The sequence below is a fragment of the Euprymna scolopes genome, chromosome 7, assembly GCF_053919585.1.
Source record: "Euprymna scolopes isolate OS-2025 chromosome 7, ASM5391958v1, whole genome shotgun sequence".
Lineage (NCBI taxonomy): Eukaryota > Metazoa > Mollusca > Cephalopoda > Sepiida > Sepiolidae > Euprymna > Euprymna scolopes.
Genome location: NC_136488.1, coordinates 125792153 through 125816080, shown reverse-complemented (window position 1 = coordinate 125816080; position 23928 = coordinate 125792153). Strand labels below are relative to the sequence as shown.

Here is a 23928-nt window from a genome sequence, read left to right as displayed (position 1 = left end):
GAGAGAGAGAGAGAGAGAGAGAGAGAGAGAGAGAGAGAGAGAGAGAGAGATTCTAAAATGGCTGCGCCGTCTTTTATGAAATTAATCACAAATGTACTTCATGTATCTGGCAGCATTCTCAGACAGGTTTTGTATCGGAATGTCTTCGATAAGTATCGACAATCGATAATGAAAATAATCCGATGAAAGAAGGAACAGGCGATTTTGACCAAAGTTATAAATTTAACACCTTATACCGCTTAATATCACAAGTGGATTTAACAAGTTCTCTTACCACACAAGCAGAACGGCCCAACATGTAAAGTCAACGGTAGATTCTTTGATATGACATGGGCGCGTTCGAAATGAATGTTGTCATTTAGAGCATAACTGAACCATGATACTTGACTTTTGCACTTTAAACTTTAATTCCAGTATAATTATATACAAAAATAAATACAACAACAGGTTCTTTTCAGTGCAGTGTAATCTACAATATATTTTGGGCTACGTCACTATAGGGAGGCATGTGAAGCTTCCTCCTGGTGCACCATGATGGGTACCCAACTAGAGCAGGCAATCAATCGATTTGATTTTAAAATTGGTGATTTCACCGAATTTGATGACAAAAAAAAAAAAAAAAGTATGGACGCGTGAAACATTCGTTGATCATATCGACAACTTTGGGCTTCTCTTACTTTAAACAGATTTAGATTCTATCGAGTTTATAAATTCAAAACATAAATTTTAACATAAAAATGTTCCTTATTTTAAAATACATATAAGAAGAAAAAGAGTAATTGTAGGTAAGTCCCCGTGGAATTTCCACAGAGTCCTCTTGAAAACATAAATGATATTTTTTTTTATATGTATTAACTATGCGCTTTGTCGTTTTAATAAATAAGATCAATTTTCCTCCTTGGCCTTCGGGTCAAGATCAAAGTGTAGTATCTGTTCTTAAGATGCTGCATTTCAATTTCTTGTTCTCTGTCAGTGGAGGAGAAATCCTTCACGACTGAGACAATTTTTATTTTTGTTCCTTTTCTCCACGTTAAAAAACGACCCTGGTGTCTAACTCTGCCACGTGGGGAGGCATTGTAAATAGAAAAAAAAATATTAGTTTTACGCGATATCAGACTCGATAATTTCACAGCGTATTTTTTTTTAAATTCTAGCTTAACTTTCTTAACTATTACTTTGTGTTTAATCTGTACTTGGCCCTTGAGAGATTATGAGCATTAACTAGGAATCGATTGCTTAAAGCACCCTGACTTAGTAAGCGACCGCGTTCAAATCGATTCAGATCGCGTGTCCCCTCTGGCTGACGTCATATTAGCACTCGTCTGACCCTGTAGGGTATCTATAATCTTTGAGTTGAAACAGTTGAGATTTTGATTGACATGTGTCCTCAAACAAACTTCAATATCAGCTTTTGACCTTTCAAGTCATGCCAAGGACGGCTATATATATATATATAGTAAATGAAGTATATATATTTATATATATATATATATATATATATATATATATATATAATTACTTCACTGACTATATATATATATAACTACTTCATTAATGAAGTAGTTATATATATATATATAACTACTTCATTAAATGAAGTAGTTATATATATATAGTCAGTGAAGTAGTTATATATATATGTGTATATATATATGTATATATATATATATATATATATATATATATATATATATAACTACTTCATTTACTCACATAAAATCAATATACAAAAGTATAAATTTATGCGTAAACTTAAAGTATTTACTTCAAAAGTGGTCAATACATAGGTAGAGCTAGTTAGTAAGTTATAAAATATATATGGCGATTAAGCTACACTGAATATTCCGCGTTTTATCCACTCTAGGATTCTTCAGGCTTCTAAGCGCGGAATAAGCCTGAAGAATCCTAGAGTTGTGTAGCTTAATCGCCATACATATTTTATAAATTACTATATATATATATATATATATATATTTTGTGTACAGAAAGTTGTTAGTTGAGACAGGTCATTGGTACCGTCGGTTTCAAGCCCGATAATAAGGCCCGTTTAAGGTATCCTTATCGAGCTCTCTTCAGCCAATATTCGTCTATCTTATAACCGGAAGTGTGAAGTATATATACCTCGCGAATCCACGTTCAAATCTCGTTTTGTTTAACCCCCCCCCCTTTTTTTTTTTTTTTTTTTTTATCTATCTATATCTATATCTATATATATATATATATATATCGGGTAATGTAATACCTAATTTTCAACTTTGAATTATTTAAATTTAAGATCTAATTTCGAAAAAATGTTTTTTTTATATGAATCGATTTTAATTTGAACCCCATTTAATTTTAAAATCTCTTTCCTTATGTATAAAAACTTCAAAATCTGTATTGGTATCGGTTAAAAACTTAAAAATTCGTTTAATTATATCGAACATTTAAAAATTTCCAAAAATACGTTTAAAGTTTAAAAAATATATTTTTAATTATATCGAATCACGTTTAAAAATTTCGAAATACGTTTAAAAATTATTTTTTAAAAACCCAAATCTTTCAAGGTTTGGGGAAGTGAGTATTTATCTATCCTAAGTGATTTCCCTAGTTTATTAACATTATTATATTTTTCTCTAGTTTTAAATTCGAAATAGATTATAAATTACATTTATAAAATATAATATATATATATATATATATATATATATATATATATGACATTAATTAAAAATCTATAATATAATTGCGATTAAAATCCAAGTTTACCGACTAATTATTTATGTATTTACAATTTTTTTTCCTTATATATATATATATATAAAAACAACATCTAAGTGTTGTTCTTTTCATTGATCCAATTTATTAGGAGACCCTTCCTTCTATGTATGCAACTTTTCAAAGCTTCACTCCTCACATTTAAACATTTTATTTTTGGGTCATGAATGGACCGGAGGATGTAGTATTTCTCTGCGTTACAGAGTGAGCATTGACTTAATTCCGGGGCGTATGCTGGTCTATGCTCTATTTTTCTCCATTTTATGGAAAAGGGTGTATTTTTTTCTTTAAGCTCCCACACGCGGGTAGCTAATGCTGTATTCATCCTTGTTTTAGCTCTAAAGGAGCTCATATGTGCATAATATCTTTGTTTAAATTGGCCTTTTGTCATACCTATATATATTTCCGGTATATTTGTGGATTGTTCCGTTACTGTGGCCTCATAGACAAGGGATTCAGCTTTACAATTACCCTCCAATGGACAGCTATTTTTGGTCCTGCAAGAGCAGCCTGCGTTATCTATCTTTTTTGGTTCTTTGGATATTATCGACTTTATTGATGGAGCTGTCGAGTAACTAACTTTCACCGTGTTTCTATTAAAAAGTTTATGTAGTCTATGTGTTCTTGGAAAATGTTTGTCTAGAAGGCTAAGAAAAGCTCGATAAGGATACCTTAAACGGGCCTTATTATCGGGCTTGAAACCGACGGTACCAATGACCTGTCTCAACTAACAACTTTCTGTACACAAAATATAAGTACGCTCTTAAAATTTGGATTTTCCTTTTAATTGAGCACTCTGCTGGAATTCTTTTTCCAAAAAAACTAATCATATTCGCCCCACCAGGAATTTACGGTAAATACCAATAGCCTAGTGGTTGAGCACTATCGGGAAAGAACACCACAAAACAGGAAGTAAAGACCACCTTCTTTAAAAACAACCGGAGATGGAACAATATACCTTAAATTACTCCACTAAAAATATACCAACACCAAGTAACCAGCTGTATACAAGAATCCTACTATCGAAAATTGAAGATGTAATTCAGAGGATGAGATGGAAGGTTATAAACGAAACAAACATCCAAGAGAATGTGAAAAACAATTTTGGATTAAAATCTATAAAATACCCGAGTAAAGTGGAAGAATTAGAAAATTTTGAAAAAGATTTACTAGACATTATCGCTAAGCTTGAATTTAAACATAGATCAAATCAATTTCAAAAGACAATGACAGCTGATATCAAAAAAATAAAAAGAGAAAATGAGACGATTGTTTTCTCAGATAAAACGAAAAATTTATATAAAATGGAAAAGGAACAGAAAAAACAACTTGTACTAAACTCAATTACAGAAAAATACCAGGTAGCAAGAAAAGATACTTATAAATCTATTAACCAAGAGGCTACAGAAGTTGCCACAAAATTAGGTATAGAATACAGAGTAAATAGGTTAGCAAAGAAAAATGTGTTTATAACTTTAAAAGACCACAAGGAAAATTTTAATAATAGGCCAACCTGCAGGTTAATAAACCCGGCTAAAAGCGAAATCGGTCTAGCTAGCAAGTCTATACTTAGAGAAATAGTAAAAGAGATAAAAAGAAAATCAAATCTTAATTTGTGGGCAGACACTAGCGCGGTACTGGACTGGTTTAAAAACATAACTGAACCACACAAATGTAAGTTTACACAACTGGATATCGTCGATTTTTACCCTTCAATCACTAAGGAAATCCTAGAAAAATCGTTGATCTTCGCATCAAAATATAGAAAGATAAGTGAGCTCGATAAGGAAACAATCATGCAAGCTCGACAGACCCTTTTATTTTTTGACGATAAAACGTGGGTCAAAAAATCAAACCCCGAAGACCCCTTTGATGTCGCGATGGGGGCGTATGACAGTGCTGATATCTGCGATCTGGTTGGACTTTTTCTACTGGAGACCATGAAATATAAATTCCCAGATCACTTTTTTGGATTATATAGAGATGATGGACTTTGCCTATCGCGTGACTACAATGGATGTGCACTAGACAGGCTTAGAAAAGACCTAACTGAATTTTTTAAGGAACTAGGCTTTAAAATAATAATACAGACAAATTTAGATAGAGTAGATTTTTTAGATGCCACTCTAGATCTCGAGAAGAAAATACACAAACCCTTTCACAAACTAAATGAAAAACTCATGTATATAAATAAGGGTTCATGCCACCCACCCACAGTGTTTAAAAATATGGTAGCGAACATTAGCCAAAGGATTTCACGGCTTTCTTCGAACGCTGAAGTGTTCGAGAAAGCAGCACCATATTATAATGACGCACTGCATCAAAGTGGGTTCAATGAAAACATAAAATTTCAACAAACCCAGAATAAAGAAAATATAAAACGAAAGAGGAAACGGAAAATAATCTGGTTCTTACCTCCGTTTTCATTGAACACTAAAACTAGAGTAGGGCATTGTTTTCTTAGCCTTCTAGACAAACATTTTCCAAGAACACATAGACTACATAAACTTTTTAATAGAAACACGGTGAAAGTTAGTTACTCGACAGCTCCATCAATAAAGTCGATAATATCCAAAGAACCAAAAAAGATAGATAACGCAGGCTGCTCTTGCAGGACCAAAAATAGCTGTCCATTGGAGGGTAATTGTAAAGCTGAATCCCTTGTCTATGAGGCCACAGTAACGGAACAATCCACAAATATACCGGAAATATATATAGGTATGACAAAAGGCCAATTTAAACAAAGATATTATGCACATATGAGCTCCTTTAGAGCTAAAACAAGGATGAATACAGCATTAGCTACCCGCGTGTGGGAGCTTAAAGAAAAAAATACACCCTTTTCCATAAAATGGAGAAAAATAGAGCATAGACCAGCATACGCCCCGGAATTAAGTCAATGCTCACTCTGTAACGCAGAGAAATACTACATCCTCCGGTCCATTCATGACCCAAAAATAAAATGTTTAAATGTGAGGAGTGAAGCTTTGAAAAGTTGCATACATAGAAGGAAGGGTCTCCTAATAAATTGGATCAATGAAAAGAACAACACTTAGATGTTGTTTTTATATATATATATATATAAGGAAAAAAAATTGTAAATACATAAATAATTAGTCGGTAAACTTGGATTTTAATCGCAATTATATTATAGATTTTTAATTAATGTCATATATATATATATATATATATATATATATATATATATTATATTTTATAAATGTAATTTATAATCTATTTCGAATTTAAAACTAGAGAAAAATATAATAATGTTAATAAACTAGGGAAATCACTTAGGATAGATAAATACTCACTTCCCCAAACCTTGAAAGATTTGGGTTTTTAAAAAATAATTTTTAAACGTATTTCGAAATTTTTAAACGTGATTCGATATAATTAAAAATATATTTTTTAAAACTTTAAACGTATTTTTGGAAATTTTTAAATGTTCGATATGATTAAACGAATTTTTAAGTTTTTAACCGATACCAATACAGATTTTGAAGTTTTTATACATAAGGAAAGAGATTTTAAAATTAAATGGGGTTCAAATTAAAATCGATTCATATAAAAAAAACATTTTTTCGAAATTAGATCTTAAATTTAAATAATTCAAAGTTGAAAATTAGGTATTACATTACCCGATATATATATATATATATATATATAGATATAGATAGATAAAAAAAAAAAAAAAAAAAAAAAAAAAAGGGGGGGATTAAACAAAACGAGATTTGAACGTGGATTCGCGAGGTATATATACTTCACACTTCCGGTTATAAGATAGACGAATATTGGCTGAAGAGAGCTCGATAAGGATACCTTAAACGGGCCTTATTATCGGGCTTGAAACCGACGGTACCAATGACCTGTCTCAACTAACAACTTTCTGTACACAAAATATAAGTACGCTCTTAAAATTTGGATTTTCCTTTTAATTGAGCACTCTGCTGGAATTCTTTTTCCAAAAAAACTAATTATATATATATATATATATATATATATATATATATATATATATATATATATATATATATAATTTTAATCCGTGATGGATAAAGCAATTTCTGTGGGAGAGCTTAATATGTAGCAGAGCGTACATATGAGTTAAAAGATACAATACAAACTTAGGCCAATCTCATTATAAATTTATTTCAGCCCCCAGGGCTTAAGATGGGATGAGCTTGTCAGATTTGCGTCTGATTTAAAGAATGCGAAAAATTAACCACGGATTTTGTAATCATAAAAAAAAAAACGTTATAAATCTCTCAAATGTTACTACATTTTAAAAGTGAGACGCTAACCTGACTAGCTCTTCTCATTTGAAAAAGCCCTTGCGAGTTATGTCGTAAAAAATGGAAAACATCGTAAAAACGGAACCGAGAGTTGGATTAGTTGTGCTGTCAAGCAGAAATAGGACTTTTTTTTTTAAAGCCTAATTAGTTCAGTATTCTATTCTTTGTGTTATTTGCACAATGTTTCCTTATTTATTTTCATTGTTATTATCATCGTGTTTTTTAGTCTAATTTCATTAATAAATAAACAAATGAAATTAGAGTAAAAAACACGATTCGTTATTTGGTTACATTTTAGCGAATGAGAAAATCAGTATTTTTATTTCGACCGGACATAACAGTGTCACCGGCGCTCATTAAATCCACTATGTGTCGGCATGAAAACAATATTTAATATTGAATTCGATTTTTCTATTACGACTTTTCCTGTGTGTTACTATTAAATATGGTGATCATTTCGGATCAAGATCAAAGTGTAGTATCTGTTCTTCAGATCTACACTTCAATTTCTTGTTCTCTGTCAGTGGAGGAGAAATCCTTCACGACTGAGACAATTTTTATTTTTGTTCCTTTTCTCCACATTAAAAAACGACCCTGGAGTCTAACTCTGTCCCGTGGGGAGGCATTGTAAATAGGAACTAGCGGGATCTGAGAAAATTCCACAGGGGACTCATTCATATGTAATATATTGATGTTGGAATTCTGTAGATATTCCGTGTAAATGGAGACACTCCGATATTATTGCAGCTTTTTTGTAAAAACTGAAAAAGTATTTATTCAAGCTAGCATAAACGCCCGGTAAAGCCCGGTCGTAAAGTCTGTTTAAATATGATATTTTAATTATTGCAGATTTCGTATATATTATTATAGAGTTAATGTTCTATCGATTTTTATATGTTTTATATGAAGTTGCGATTATATATATATATATATATATATATATATATATATATATATATATATATATATATATATATATATTCATATCACGTGGGTGCATTAGATTGAATCGAATCCGAAATAAAAACTTATGAAAAAATTTATGTATATATCTATATAACTTGATTTCCTACAACCATAATCGAAACCGAAACCAAAACGTATGAAGAATTCTTGATGAAATCGTTTTAAAAAAAAATAGATGAAGTGCCATCAGCTATAGTCGAAACTGAAACCAAAACTTATGAAAATTCTTGATAAAATTATTTAGGATAAGAAATAGAAGAACATAACAATAAAAGGACCCGGATGTAAACGTGACATTCTAAAGAACACACACGCTATCGTATTAAGATATAGATAATTTAATTAATTTCCTTTTGAATTCTTTTTTTATTTATTCCTTTTATTTTGTTTATTGTTATCATTTTTTTTTTATTATTATCAGGATCTTATCGGTCACTATGCGAAGCAATGGTTAATCAGCAGAGAAGTATCACGCGTTATATTTTATATAATTTACTCATATGAATTATGTTTATTTATATAATCTAATATATAAACGGCTATATGTCTGGCTGTCTCCATATTTCCAAACTCTATCTCCTCCGAAACTAAAAGTCGTAGAGCGGCGCTAGGGGCATCAAATGATTGGATTTTTTACAGGCCCTTCTTTGATGGATCTTTAGCTGGTTAAAATTGTTTTTAAGGGGTCAAAAAATGGGTCAAAATTTAAAAAAAAAATCATTAACCATTTTGTACATCCATCTTAGTTTATTTTTATTCTTTATTTTTAATCACGTGTCAATATACGTGTCATGCTGGTACGGTGGAACCGTTACTAATTTTGAATGCTACAGTTTCGATTTCAATTCTAGCTAATGGCACCTAAATGCATTTGTTTTCTTTTACTTTTGAAATCACGCCTCTATAATAATATGTACGAAATCTGTACGAATTAAGGTATCATATTTAAGCGTATTTTACGCCCGGGCAAAGCCTGCCCCCCCTCATCCCGCTAGTATATTAATATATAAAAAATTAATTTATTCCTTTTATTTTGTTTATTATTATCATTTTTTTTTAATTATCGGGATCTTATCGAAACAATGACTAATCAGCACGCAGTGTCATATAATTTACTCAAATAAATTGTGTTCATTTTTTAAATTTATTTATATAAAAAGATTTGTTATTTTGTTATAAGGGTTTTGGTTTTTATAGTATTTATTTTATTCATTTTATTTATATTATTGTTTTTTTCTTTCTCATTTTTATCTTTATTTTATGTTCATTTATTTAGTTTTATTATATACTAGCAGTTCAGCCGGCTTTGCTCGGGCCCTATGTACTGTTCATAGCTTTATGTGCATATGTGTATATATATTAAAAAGTTTGACTCATGTCCAAGTAACCTACATCTAAAATTTTAAATGTTTATACTCAAAATTGGCAGAGGAGTTTGATAGAGTCTGCAAAGGAGAACTCCTTCAACTTTGAGCTAATGGCGCCAAATTTTCGCCCCAAAACTGATTAAAATGTTTGCTGCATGTCTGAATACCTTTTATGTAACATTTCAAATGTTTAAACACAAAATTGGCTGAATATTTTCTAGAGACCGCAAAGGTAAAATTTTTTAAACTTTGGCTTTCTGTTACATATAGGGGTTTCATTAAAAGAGGGGGTCTTAGAGAGAGAGTAAGAGTCTTATTACATGGCTTATTGTATCTTAGAGAGAGTGTTTAAGAGGAATGTTGAAAGACTCAGAGAGAGAGAGAGATTGTTCATGTTATGATTCTTATATATTAAATGTTCATTCATTAGATGCGTAGAAGAAGAAAGCTCTTAGAATGATGAGATAGTGTTCACTGTTCAGACATTGTGTAGACATGAGATGTGTATGTCACGACATTTTATAACACAGACATATAATAACAATTCAATTTACCTTTTTGTAGAATCATAAGACAAGACGACGTTTTACAAAAAAAACACACGATGGTTTTATTTCTTCATGACCGGCCGTGATTTTCATCATCAAGAATTCACAGCTTCACATATTAAGTTTAAAAGTGATCGTCTCGCTTCTAGACGTTCGAATTCAAAACTCCAGACTCTCTGAGTTTCTCCCCGTTTCTGTTTTCTTTTAACTCTAAAGTTTTCCCTATCCCTAGAACTTTCTATTTTCCGTGACGTCATACACATGTTAAAACATGTGCCTTCTTTCACGTGTTCTGGACATGCGTGTCCAAAACTTTTCCTTTTTCTACAAAAGGAATTTTAACCTATACTCAATAACCTATTTTTCCAATATGCTAAAAACATTATCTTATAGCTGCATTCTTTCAATTAAAATTTCATAACAAACTTGACAGTGCACATTCTTTTCTTGAAATATTTTATCTCTATTCTAAACAAGCGTTTGTTTTACATTCCTTCTTTTTAATTCTCACACGTAATCTATTTCTAAACCTAAATTACGAGGTTCGAATTTCGTCTATTGCTATTTCATTTTCATTTTAACTAATCTCTCTATTTTTATACTTACATGAAAAGGGGACAGCCCTTATCATGTAACATTTCTGGCAGACAAATTTTCGAAACAATAACCAATTTAAAAAACCTTGCCCTATGGCTGAATGCACTTTATATGTAAAACTTCAAATATTTAGACCAAAAATTGGCTCAGTAATTTGGTAATTTTGATCACTTAATATTTATTGTTTTGGGCTCCAATCCATTTAAAAAGTGTCCAAGGAACCTACGTTTAAAATTTCAAGTATTTCATATATATATATATATATATATATATATATATAATTATTTCCACAGCCCAAAGAACGCCGCAATCCACAAGAGCATGCCAGCTAACTAACCGGAAGTCTTAAACTTCTGGTTCGTTGGCTAGCATGGCTCTTGTGGGCTGCGGCGTTCTTTGGGCTGTGGAAATAATTATATATAATTTCTCACATTCTGAATATATATATATATATATATATATATATATATATATATATATATATATATATATATTGTCATGCATTTTGTTAAAGTGCAACCCATAAATTATATAGACAGACAATATAGCACATACACGCTTTCGTATTCTCGTTTATATATACCTGTTATCTATACACCAATTATGCAACACCGACTCTCCAAAGCAAGGAAGTTTTAACATCAAGGTGTGAACACAAAATATTTCCCAACCAATAAACATCGTTTCTGTTGTGTCGTGGAACAACAGTGAAAATAAGAACAATCAAGTCGAGGTTCGGTTAAAGAACAAATGTATTAACAAATGTACAAAGATAGGAAAGCGTGTACATCTGCTGGGCACTCGGCTACCAGTTGAAGTGCAGTCGCATCTTTCTCACCGGTGTTGGAATTACTAGCGTTATTTATAGTGCTAATCGGTGTAAATTCCTCTGTTCAAGGAAGGCTGGTATAACAGTTTCGAAACGTCTAAAAGTAATATATCTATGTAAAAGTTGAAAGCCAGTGCCTACTGGGAAATTCAGTTTTCTCCGAAATTCTCAAACCGGTCGCAGTGCCGAAAGACTACAGAGCATCTGCTGAAAACCCGAAAAGACTCAATGACCCGCATACCAGCCTCTTCATATGTCGCATACCAGCCTCTTCACATGTCGCATTCCTACACTCTAGGGACAGTCAGGCGAACAGAAACGAAAGGCTACTTATAGCTATAAACGCATTAAAATAAACAAGATAACTCAACGCATGCGCATACACAATGATACGCTTCCAAATACTAGCGTAGTATTTTACTTACACGAGCATATTATTCACACTATAAACATTTTCACTTGTAGCGATTTCCTCAACTTTCTTTACCCAAACGTGTGTTTGCAATATAAATATTTTTATTATTAAAAGTAGAATTTATATTCTTATCTCTTGTATAAAAATGATTTGTTTTTTAAACAAATTTCGTTTTCTCAAATTTTTATTTACGATAATTTTTAAAAATGTTTTAGATAGTATTTGTTACCTTTTATATTCTCAATGTTTTATTTATTGCCATTTTATTACGCATGCATACCATATACATTATCTAGTTATTCCTTCGCTATAATATAGTATATTCTTCATTTAATAACTTTAAAACCCAATTCATATTGAATGTTGGTATGATTCTCGGTAATAAGTGAAGGCCTTGTCGCTGTCCAAGATGGCCTCTATCAAATCCAGGGTCCACGCCAAAAACGAAAACTCAATCTTAATTCTCGACCTTGCAGTAGTGTGAGAGTTCCCAGCCAAACCTCGAGTTCACTACGCGATTTGGAGTCTATTTCTTTTTTTTTTTTTTTTTCTTTTTTGCAAATATGATAGTTCTGGCTAAAAAACCGTTTCAGACCAAAAGAAATAACTTTGAAGCCAACATTTATAGTATGTATTCATAAATTAGCATTATAGTTTACTATGGACAAAAAGGGGGACAAATATTATATAGTCGCTACACTAAACATGCTAATGTTTCAGACCAGTGGTCGGTCCAAACTACAAACCTTCTTCAGGCGACATAATAAAGCTTGTGTTCCTGTGAAGAAGTCTCTTTCTTCATGTAGGAATAGAGGAGATATTAAAAAATAAAATTCAAATTCAGAAAGAATGTGGTCTAGAACGACCACTTGTCTAAAACATTAGCATGTTCAGTGTAACAACTATGTATATATTTGTCTACATAAAAAATACATTTTGCTCTTTTTATTGAGTACTCTTAATAACCTCGTTTTCATACATACGTTTTCCTTTCTGAATACTTCATATATATATATATATATATATATATATATATATATATATATATATATATATGTGTGTGTGTGTGTGTGTGTGTGTGCATATATGTGTGTGTGTGTATGTATATATATATATATATATATATGTGTGTGTGTGTGTGTGTGTGTGTGTGTGTGTGTGTATAGGAAAATAGGACAATAAAATTACTAATTACCAAATATTAAATTTATCAAAAATTGTTTATAAATCGTTACACATTAGATATACAAGTATCTGAATTTTTATTGTTGCTCTCCACAATATATACGGGTTTTTAAAAGACTATGATGTATGATGGGTTTAAATCATAGTAATCTGTTTTAATAGCAATATAAGCGTCATACCTAAACACAAAAACCTATCACGTTCATACATTTATAGATAAATGAGATAATATTGCGGAAGATCGTGGCAATTGTTTGGTGGCCGGTGATAGACGCTTAGCAAATGGAGTCAAAGGTGGTTTCCTGACTAGGTTTGAATCTCCCAACCGTTAGGAATTGCCCCCATGCACTGATGATTGCGTAAGCATGAAATACTAGTGCCCGTAGGCACAAAAGAATATATTATCATTTAATTATAATTATCAAGCCCCTTAAAGAATACTTAAGGAGGGACAATGTCTGGGAAGTATTAACTAAGAAGCAGTCAACTATCGTCCTTGCAACGTTCACGACTTCTGTCGCTCGATCACTCTGGATTGTCTATAGTTTGCGTCCGAATTGAGCATTTATTAGTTATTAATTCCGTTCATCCCGTGGCAATTGTTTGGTAGTCCGGAGGCTGAGGCTTAGCAAATGTAGTCAAAAGTGCCTTCGTGACTGGGTTCGAATCTCTCGTCTTCTTTTTTTTCTAACATTTTATTTTCTTCGTCGGCGTTTCTTTTTTTTTTTTTTTTTAATATTGTCTTCTTTTCTGCTTAAAAACGAAATCAACACATGTACCATACATTTTAGTATGCTTTTATCGTATTTGTTTATCAAAATTAATGTTATTTGAATATTTCATAAACCCAAATCAACAAGAGAAAATTCCATTTTTTTTCCATTTATGCGTTCGTATTAAACAAACAAGGTTATATTAATTTCATTTATCATTGCTCATTTTATTTGAGTAAAAAAAGTAGTTTCTGTTCGTCACTAAACGGTTTCGTCTTTGTCTCTGTTCGTCTTTTCTTCCTTTTTTCTTTTTTCAGTATTTTATTATTATCTTCTCATGTATTTTTTCTTTTGTTTAATATTTATTCTTGTTCTTTTCTTTTTTAGTACTTTTTCGTCTTCTTTGTTACAATATTTTGATTTCTTCGTCGCCATTTCATTTTTTTTTTTCAATATGGTTTTCTTTTCTGCTTAAAAAAGTATTTACCACCAACAAATCCCACCACATGTGCCATACATTTAAGTATGTTTTCATCCTATTTGATAACCAAAATTAACATTATTTGAATATCTCACATACCCAAAAGAAGAAGAGGAAATCCCAATACTTTTTTCATCCATACGTTCGTATTATATTAATCTTAACCGAAATATTGCTATATTAATTTTATTTATTATTGCTCATAGCAAGCAGGCTCCTTCAGTCTAAGACAGACTATGGATCCCCACGATGGGTTGCTTGCGCGTGAAATTTTTGTGACAAGAGTTGCGCAATCTCCAACCACACCTCTCCTGAGACGACATTGTTAAATACCAGTGTCAAGTAAAGTACAGGACGACTGGAAACACATGCCGAGATAAGCGGAGAGCACATACAGCGCCTAGAATTCCCAAATGGTCACCCATCTAGTACTAACCAGGCTCAACGTTGCTTAACTTCGGTGATCTGAGGAGAACCGGTGTGTCAACGCGATTATGCCGTATTGGTTAAAGTAAAAAAGAAATTTCTGTTAGAATCTAAACAGTTTCGTCTTTATTTCTGTTCGTCTTTTTTTCTTTTCTTTTCTTCTTTTTGTCTTTTCTTCTTTTTTCTTCCTGTCTTCGTTTCCTTTTTCTTCTTTTCGTCTTTTTTTCTTTTTGTCCCTTCTTTTCTTTTTGTCTTTTCTTCTTTCCGTCTTTTTTCTTTTTGTCCCTTCTTTTCTTTTTGTCTTTTCTTCTTTCCGTCTTTTTTCTTTTTGTCCCTTCTTTTCTTTTTGTCTTTTCTTCTTTCCGTCTTTTTTCTTTTTGTCCCTTCTTTTCTTTTTGTCTTTTCTTCTTTCCGTCTTTTTTCTTTTTGTCCCTTCTTTTCTTTTTGTCTTTTCTTCTTTCCGTCTTTTTTCTTTTTGTCCCTTCTTTTCTTTTTGTCTTTTCTTCTTTCCGTCTTTTTTCTTTTTGTCCCTTCTTTTCTTTTTGTCTTTTCTTCTTTCCGTCTTTTTTCTTTTTGTCCCTTCTTTTCTTTTTGTCTTTTCTTCTTTCCGTCTTTTTTCTTTTTGTCCCTTCTTTTCTTTTTGTCTTTTTTTCTTTCCGTCTTTTTTCTTTTTGTCCCTTCTTTTCTTTTTGTCTTTTCTTCTTTCCGTATTTTTTCTTTTTGTCCCTTCTTTTCTTTTTGTCTTTTCTTCTTTCCGTCTTTTTTCTTTTTGTCCCTTCTTTTCTTTTTGTCTTTTCTTCTTTCCGTCTTTTTTCTTTTTGTCCCTTCTTTTCTTTTTGTCTTTTCTTCTTTCCGTCTTTTTTCTTTCCGTCTTTTTTCTTTTTGTCCCTTCTTTTCTTTTTGTCTTTTCTTCTTTCCGTCTTTTTTCTTTTTGTCCCTTCTTATCTTTTTGTCTTTTCTTCTTTCCGTCTTTTTTCTTTTTGTCCCTTCTTTTCTTTTTGTCTTTTCTTCTTTCCGTCTTTTTTCTTTTTGTCCCTTCTTTTCTTTTTGTCTTTTCTTCTTTCCGTCTTTTTTCTTTTTGTCCCTTCTTTTCTTTTTGTCTTTTTTTCTTTCAGTCTTTTTTCTTTTTGTCCCTTCTTTTCTTTTTGTCTTTTCTTCTTTCCGTCTTTTTTCTTTTTGTCCCTTCTTTTCTTTTTGTCTTTTCTTCTTTCCGTCTTTTTTCTTTTTGTCCCTTCTTTTCTTTTTGTCTTTTCTTCTTTCCGTTTTTTTTCTTTTTGTCCCTTCTTTACTTTTTGTCTTTTCTTCTTTCCGTCTTTTTTCTTTTTGTCCCTTCTTTTCTTTTTGTCTTTTCTTCTTTCCGTCTTTTTTCTTTTTGTCCCTTCTTTTCTTTTTGTCTTTTCTTCTTTCCGTCTTTTTTCTTTTTGTCCCTTCTTTTCTTTTTGTCTTTTCTTCTTTCCGTCTTTTTTCTTTTTGTCCCTTCTTTTCTTTTTGTCTTTTCTTCTTTCCGTCTTTTTTCTTTCTGTCCCTTCTTTTCTTTTTGTCTTTTCTTCTTTCCGTCTTTTTTCTTTCTGTCCCTTCTTTTCTTTTTGTCTTTTCTTCTTTCCGTCTTTTTTCTTTTTGTCCCTTCTTTTCTTTTTGTCTTTTCTTCTTTCCGTCTTTTTTCTTTTTGTCCCTTCTTTTCTTTTTGTCTTTTCTTCTTTCCGTCTTTTTTCTTTTTGTCCCTTCTTTTCTTTTTGTCTTTTCTTCTTTCCGTCTTTTTTCTTTCCGTCTTTTTTCTTTTTGTCCCTTCTTTTCTTTTTGTCTTTTCTTCTTTCCGTCTTTTTTCTTTTTGTCCCTTCTTATCTTTTTGTCTTTTCTTCTTTCCGTCTTTTTTCTTTTTGTCCCTTCTTTTCTTTTTGTCTTTTCTTCTTTCCGTCTTTTTTCTTTCCGTCTTTTTTCTTTTTGTCCCTTCTTTTCTTTTTGTCTTTTCTTCTTTCCGTCTTTTTTCTTTTTGTCCCTTCTTTTCTTTTTGTCTTTTCTTCTTTCCGTCTTTTTTCTTTCCGTCTTTTTTCTTTTTGTCCCTTCTTTTCTTTTTGTCTTTTCTTCTTTCCGTCTTTTTTCTTTTTGTCCCTTCTTTTCTTTTTGTCTTTTCTTCTTTCCGTCTTTTTTCTTTTTGTCCCTTCTTTTCTTTTTGTCTTTTCTTCTTTCCGTCTTTTTTCTTTCCGTCTTTTTTCTTTTTGTCCCTTCTTTTCTTTTTGTCTTTTCTTCTTTCCGTCTTTTTTCTTTTTGTCCCTTCTTTTCTTTTTGTCTTTTCTTCTTTCCGTCTTTTTTCTTTCCGTCTTTTTTCTTTTTGTCCCTTCTTTTCTTTTTGTCTTTTCTTCTTTCCGTCTTTTTTCTTTTTGTCCCTTCTTTTCTTTTTGTCTTTTCTTCTTTCCGTCTTTTTTCTTTTTGTCCCTTCTTTTCTTTTTGTCTTTTCTTCTTTCCGTCTTTTTTCTTTCTTATGTTTTTATCTTCGTCTTCTAGTTATCTTTCTTTTCGTAATCTTCGTTTCCAATTTCTTATTCATCTTTTATTTTGTTGCTCATTTTTTCTTTTATCTTTCTTTTTATTACATCATTTTCTTTCCTTTTGTTTGATATTTATTCTTATTTTCTAATCGTTCAGGTTTTTATTTGCTATTTGTTTATATAATTGGAAAAATGGTGGGATCTTTCTATCGATCCAGTAGATATCTCACTGCTGATGCAATTCTCTATCTATATAAGAGACAGGTACGCCCAAGGATGGAATACTGTTGCCACATCTGGGCAGGAGCTGCTAGAAAGGACTTGGCCTGCCTTGATAGAGTTCAAAATAGACTTCGTAGCCTCGTAGGAGATGTCCTTTTCTCTTCCTTGCAACCTCTATCTCACAGAAGAGATGTTGCGAGTCTGTCTCTGATGTATCGTTATTTTCATGGAAAGTGTTCGACTGAGCTTCAATCTATTGTCCCCCCTCGCAAAATTTTCACAAGAAACACTCGTCTAGCTGTAAACACTATCAATAATTCCCCCCACTCTTTATCTGTGCCTAAACCTAAACGTAGATTCCATGAACAAAGCTTTTTTATTAGAACTGCACGCCTGTGGAATTGTCTTCCGTTTTCCTGCTTTCCGGCTGACTACAATATGGTTGTCTTCAAGTCTAACGTAAATAAGTTCTTGATGAGCCGTTTCATATAAGTTATCAAATTTAACAAATTTTCATTACTAATGATTATTATATTGTCCAATTTCTACTGTACACTCTTTAACCCTTATCCTTGAGTTGCCTCTTTGACCTTGATAATGAGTTGATACCTATGAAAAAAAAAAAAAGAAAAAGTCCAATGTGAACAAGTTCTAATTGAATCGTCCCCCTAAGTAATCCAAGTTTCAAAATTCCCACTGTTTCCTATGCTAAAATCACAATGACTAATGTATACCTATTAACCCTTATCCTTGAGTGGCCTCTGGGCCTTGATAAGTGGTGACACCCTTGTAAAAAAAAAAAAAAAAAATTTATTATTTAGGTTTTCATATTCAACGTTTTAGTTTTTTTTTTTCTAGTTGTTGATCAATATTTATTTTTAATATTTTCTATTTTTGGTTCAGTCTTTTTCTATTTTTTCTTCTTTTTCAGTATTTTATTATTATTCTTGTTTTTTTCTTTTTTAGTATTTTCTTCTTTTGTTTAATGTTTATTCTTGTTCTTTTCTTTCTGAGTATTTTCTTCGTCTTCATTTTTACAATATTTTCTTTCCTTCGTCGGCATCTCATTTTTTTCAATATTGTTTTCTTTTTTGCTTAAAAAGGAATTTACCATCAACAAATTTCACCACATGTGCCATACATTTAAGTATGTTTTGATCCTACTTGCTCATCAAAATTAATATTATTGTAATGTTTCGTATACCCAAAAGAAGAGAAAATTCCAATTGTTTTTTTCCATTCATACGTTCCTATTAAATTAATCTTGATAACCGAAATATGGCTATATTTATTTTATTTCTTATCGATTATATTATGTGATTAAAAAAAAACTTGCTGTTAGTCGCTAAACGGTTCTTAATTTGTGATGCACAGAATAATTCAAAACTGCCCTAAGTTTCTACTAACTGCTAATATTATCCCGGGAGAAAAAACAGATAAAGATGTGTTTCCGGAAGGAAAGCTTGCACCTGCGTATTAGTTACATCCGTCATCGCCACAAAAGATTAGATAAATACATTATGATAACGTTTTGATAGGGGGAGGTTTATAAAGTGCTTGAAACTATAAAAACTGAAGTAAAAGTAGTTCCCTATTTGCCTTCGAAGTAATCCTTTCTACCTTTTGGAGAAAACAAAATGGCTAAAAATTGTTACTTTCTTGTAGAAATGAAACAAGTCTAAACGAACTAAATCTGCCTGGTCTCTCACCGCTTTTTGCCACCATTAACTAAATAATATTGGCTGATAATAGCGCATAATTATATGCATAATAACTAAAGTAATAACACACACAAACATGCACACACATGCAGATATATGCGTGTGTATGTGCAGATTATTCTACATGCAATTCTACTAGATATTAACTTTCGTTTCATTTTATTTTATTTTGGAGTTTCCCGTTGCATTATCATTCAATAATTTGAGTAGTTTTACACATTAACTTTCTTATCTTTCTTTTTTTCCTTCCACTCTTCCCTTATTTCTGTTCCGTACTTAATTTGTCCGATCTTATTCATATTCTATAATATACTTTCTCTAAGAGGTTTTTATTTGCTTTAAATTAAAAAAAATTGTTTAAATGTTTAAAAATTAAAAAAATTCCATCCTTTTAATTTTTATTGAAAAAATATTTAAAAAAAAAAAGAAAAAAAGAATGTTTAATTATTATTTATTTTATTTATGTTAATATTGTTTCATTTCTTGTTCTTCCTTCGTTTTTGTCCATCATATTATCCATGGAAAAATTTTCCATTTCTAATCTTAATATTTTTAAAGTCAGTGTTGTCATTTTACCCTTATATTCGTATTATGCCGGCTTTTTCTCCTCTTCAGACGAGAAGCATTTAGCTTCAAAATGCCACGGTCTGAAGCGGTTTCTCTCTTTTTCTTCTTTCTGTAACCCTCATTGTCTTGATAATGTAATAATGTTTCCGTGTAACTTCACTCTTTATTCTTATTCTTTTTTATTTATTCTATCTCTAACTTTCTGTCTGTCTGTCTGTCTGTCTGTCTGTCTGTCTGTCTCTCTCTCTCTCTCTCTCATTCTCTCTCTCTTTATATATATATATATATATATATATATATATATTCCCGAGTAAGACATTAAGATTTCCGAATTATTTGGATTCTTTGGACTACTGTTCTCATCTCAAGTGTCATTTTCACAACGTTTCAGTCGATGTAACCTCCGACCTTCTTCAGGTGTATCTTGTCGAACTTTGAAATGTTTCTTCCAAACTTGGGAATCTGGACGGAATTTCGAACAGAACTCTTTATTTCCTTCAAGGGGGCAACATGCCCTCATTCCTTCAAACATGACTGGATAAAGCTCCTAAGTAATTTACAATTGTATTTTCGGTCACCCTCATTAAAAATTGAATTTTCAACCTTCAGGAGAATATCACTTTTACAATTATCTTTCTTTTCAAGTACTTTAACTTTTAAATAATGTGTTTCGTTCGAAATTCCGTCTAAATTTCCGAATTCAACAGAAACATTACCTAGTTCGACAAGATACACCTGAAGAAGGTCGGAGGTTACATCCACTGAAACGTTGTGAAAATGACACTCAAGATGAAAACAGTAATCCGAACGATCTAAATAATATGAATACCCAAACCTCATATTAAAACGTTCAGAAACATAAAGATTCCCGAGTTTAACAAGACGCACCTTACAAAGGCCGAAAATTACATCGATAGCAATAACTTTCAAGATGAGAACAGTAGTCAGAAAAATACAAATTTTCAACCCTTAATGCCACATCTAGACTGGTGCATCTACCACTAGCCTCCCCTCCTCTCTCTCTCTCTCTCTCTCTCTCTCTCTCTCTCTCTCTCTATATATATATATATATATATATATATATATATACACACATATATATACATATATATACATATATATACATATATATATACACATATATATATACATACATATATATATATATATATATATATATATATATATATATATATATATATATATATATATATATATATATATATCAAATCGTGCCCAAAAGAGAGTTTTGAAATCTAATAGATCCCAGACTATCGGCCAAGCTCCAACCTATTCCCATCCCCACAATTTTATATCCCTGCGCTTGTTTGACACTTGTATCCCCATGACGGCATTTGTATCCCCATGACGTACATCTTCCGGACAAACCGGACAAAGGAAATCTCATCCTTGAGGTCTATAGATGCAAGAAAACATTCTTTAATATTTTCTTTTAGCGGACCGTTTGGCTTTGGAATTCCCGCCCTGTTTCCTTCTTCCCTGACTGTATTAACTTGCAGAAGTTTTAATTAAATGTCTCTCCCCTTTCTCTTCGCCCCCTTCTCTCTCTCTCTCTCTCTCTCTCTCTATCTATCTATCTATCTATCTATCAATCTATCTCTCCTTCCCTTTCTCCAACTCTGCCCAAAAGAGAGTTTTTAAATCTAATAGACCCTGCACTATCCAACCTATGTCCCATCTTGTTTGTCAAACGCTTTAATGGAATATGCTCTGATGAACTCACGGCACTTGTATCCCCATAACGTACATGTCTCCATGTAGACGTGGTGCTATATAGTGGCCCCTCGCATCTAGGTCATGTTTCAAGTAAAACAAAAATACTTTTAAAAATCCTCATCTGGAATTCCAAAACATAAAATTCGAATTTACTTTATTTACTGATTCACCAGCAACAGTTAATAAGGTTTCAATCTGCACATAAACAAATGGTTTCCAATGATAATAGTTTTAAAAAGAATCCCTCATAAAATCCATAGAAGTTGATTATCATTTGTTTACTAAATTCAGAAATATATATATGTATATTAAGCTTAATTGTTGATTTGCCTACATCTAAATACATTAATATTCCTTTTTCCCCGCTAATTTCTTAATGCGACTGAATGTAGAAAATGCAGAATTAAATTATTTCGGTGTATGCACATCAACGTTGAAAAAAAGTCAATAACATCTTTAAGCAAATTAAATATCATTAGTCTTACCCTTTGGAGATTCCATGGCGCTTTCTATATCAATCTGGATAATATTGCGCTGATAATGATATTCAGATGCTCCAAAAAATGGTGAGCCGAAATCATCTGGAGGTAGAAATGAGATGCCTCGTAAGTGAAAATGTAGCGTTATGATCAATATGTTAACACGTCGCAGGGAATCAAAAGAAAGGTAAATACTCGACTCACTTTCTTTTTTAACAAAAGCCTTTATATCTTGTATTTCCAACAACACAGTTTTTTTTCTAAATATTTAAACAGTTCGTTTCATTTCTCCTTATCCGGCCGCGTGTGATTTTTTGTCCCTTGTGTGACGTCACCCACACGTCTCGAACGCGTGCTTCTCTCGTCACGTCTTAAACACCACTTCTCTGGATAGTTGTGTACGTTTATCACTTTGCGCCGTCGGCTTGGTCATTTGCATATCTTTAAGCAGTAGCTGTTGCTGCTATCATCATCAACAACTCTGTTACAAAAACGGCCGATAAACATGATTATTTACAAGCTTACAAGATAAGCTGTTTCTGCCAAAAAATAGTACTTTCTTTTGGTCACTCGTTTCATAGGGAGTTTCTACTACTCTCCCGGTAGCAAATATAATTCTGTTAATAATAATAATAATAATAATAATAATAATAATAATAATAATAATAATAATAATAATAATAACAAATAAATAATAATAATAATAATAACAACAACAACAACAACAATAATAATAATGATAATAATAATAAATAATAATAATAATAATAATAACAATAATAATAATAATAACAAATAATAATAATAATAATAATAACAATAATAATAATAATGACAATAATAATAATAATAATAAATAAATGATAATAATAATAATAATGATAATAATAACAATAATGATAATAACATTAAATAAATAAATAATAATAATGATGATTATAATAATAATAATAATAATAATAATAATAATAATAATAACAATAATAATAATGACAATAATAATAATAAATAAATAAATAATAATAATAATGATAATAATAATAATGATAATAACATTAAATAAATAAATAAATAATAATAATAATAATAATAATAATAATAATAATAATAATAATAATAATAATAATAACCAATATTTCGGCATGGCACAGACAAGTGGTGCAGCGGATAAAGTAGTTGATTAAGAATGAATAACTTTTTTCTCAATTTTAGATATTTCTTGAATTTATTTTAATTTTTTACAAAAGATCCCAACCATCATCAATGGACCTGAGGTAATATCGTCAGCATCGGAGAAAACCAAACATTTTGGCAAGAACTTTGCAGCTTATTCTACCCTATACGGTCAGGACCGCCAACCGCCTTATTTCATCCTGTGTCTGAAAACACGCTCTGCGACATACACATATATGTGCGTGATGTTGTCAAGCTAATCAAAAACCTTGATTCTAGTAAAGCAACTGGCTCTGACGGCATTTCAATTATGGTGCTGAAAAAACTTAAACTAGAACTAGTTCACATACTTAAAAAGCTGCTTAGGCGTTGTCTTAAGGAGAATTGCTTCCTAACACCCTGGAAACCCTCATAAGTATGCTCCGTATTAAAAATTTAAATGATCGGTTCAGTACAGACCAATTAGTCTCCTGTGTGTCATGAGTAAGTTGCTGAAATTTGTGTTAAATAGAGAAATAGTCAACCACCTCAGCAAAAATAACCTCCTCAGTGACATGCAATATAGATTCCGTTCTACTAGATCTGCAGCAGATGTTCTAACTGTTTATGTCATAGTATTAGCGAATATCTCGACGGAAGCTTCGTTTCTAGGGCAATTGCTCTTATCAAAAGATAACAAAAGCCTTTGATAGGGTATGGCATAAAGGATTACTTCACAAAATCTCCAGCAACGGCATAACTCGAAATGTCTTCTCAATTATTAAATCATTTCTCTCTGATAGGTTTATGAGTAGATGTTGATGGGCAGAAAATAGAAGCTTAGAGTATTTATGCTGGATGCGCACATGGGTCGTTTCTGGGCCCAACTCACTTCCCGAGCTTCATCAATGATAACTCAAATCACGTCCCAAGATTATTTGTAGACATTTATGCTGATGACATTACACTCTATAGCAACACTTCT

At 31.4% G+C, this 23928-nt stretch overlaps 1 pseudogene; it reads right to left on the bottom strand.

The window, feature by feature from the left end:
* Positions 1–14541: 14541 nt before the first annotated feature.
* LOC145280474 (5S ribosomal RNA) lies at positions 14542–14658 on the bottom strand (annotated as a pseudogene).
* Positions 14659–23928: the final 9270 nt, after the last annotated feature.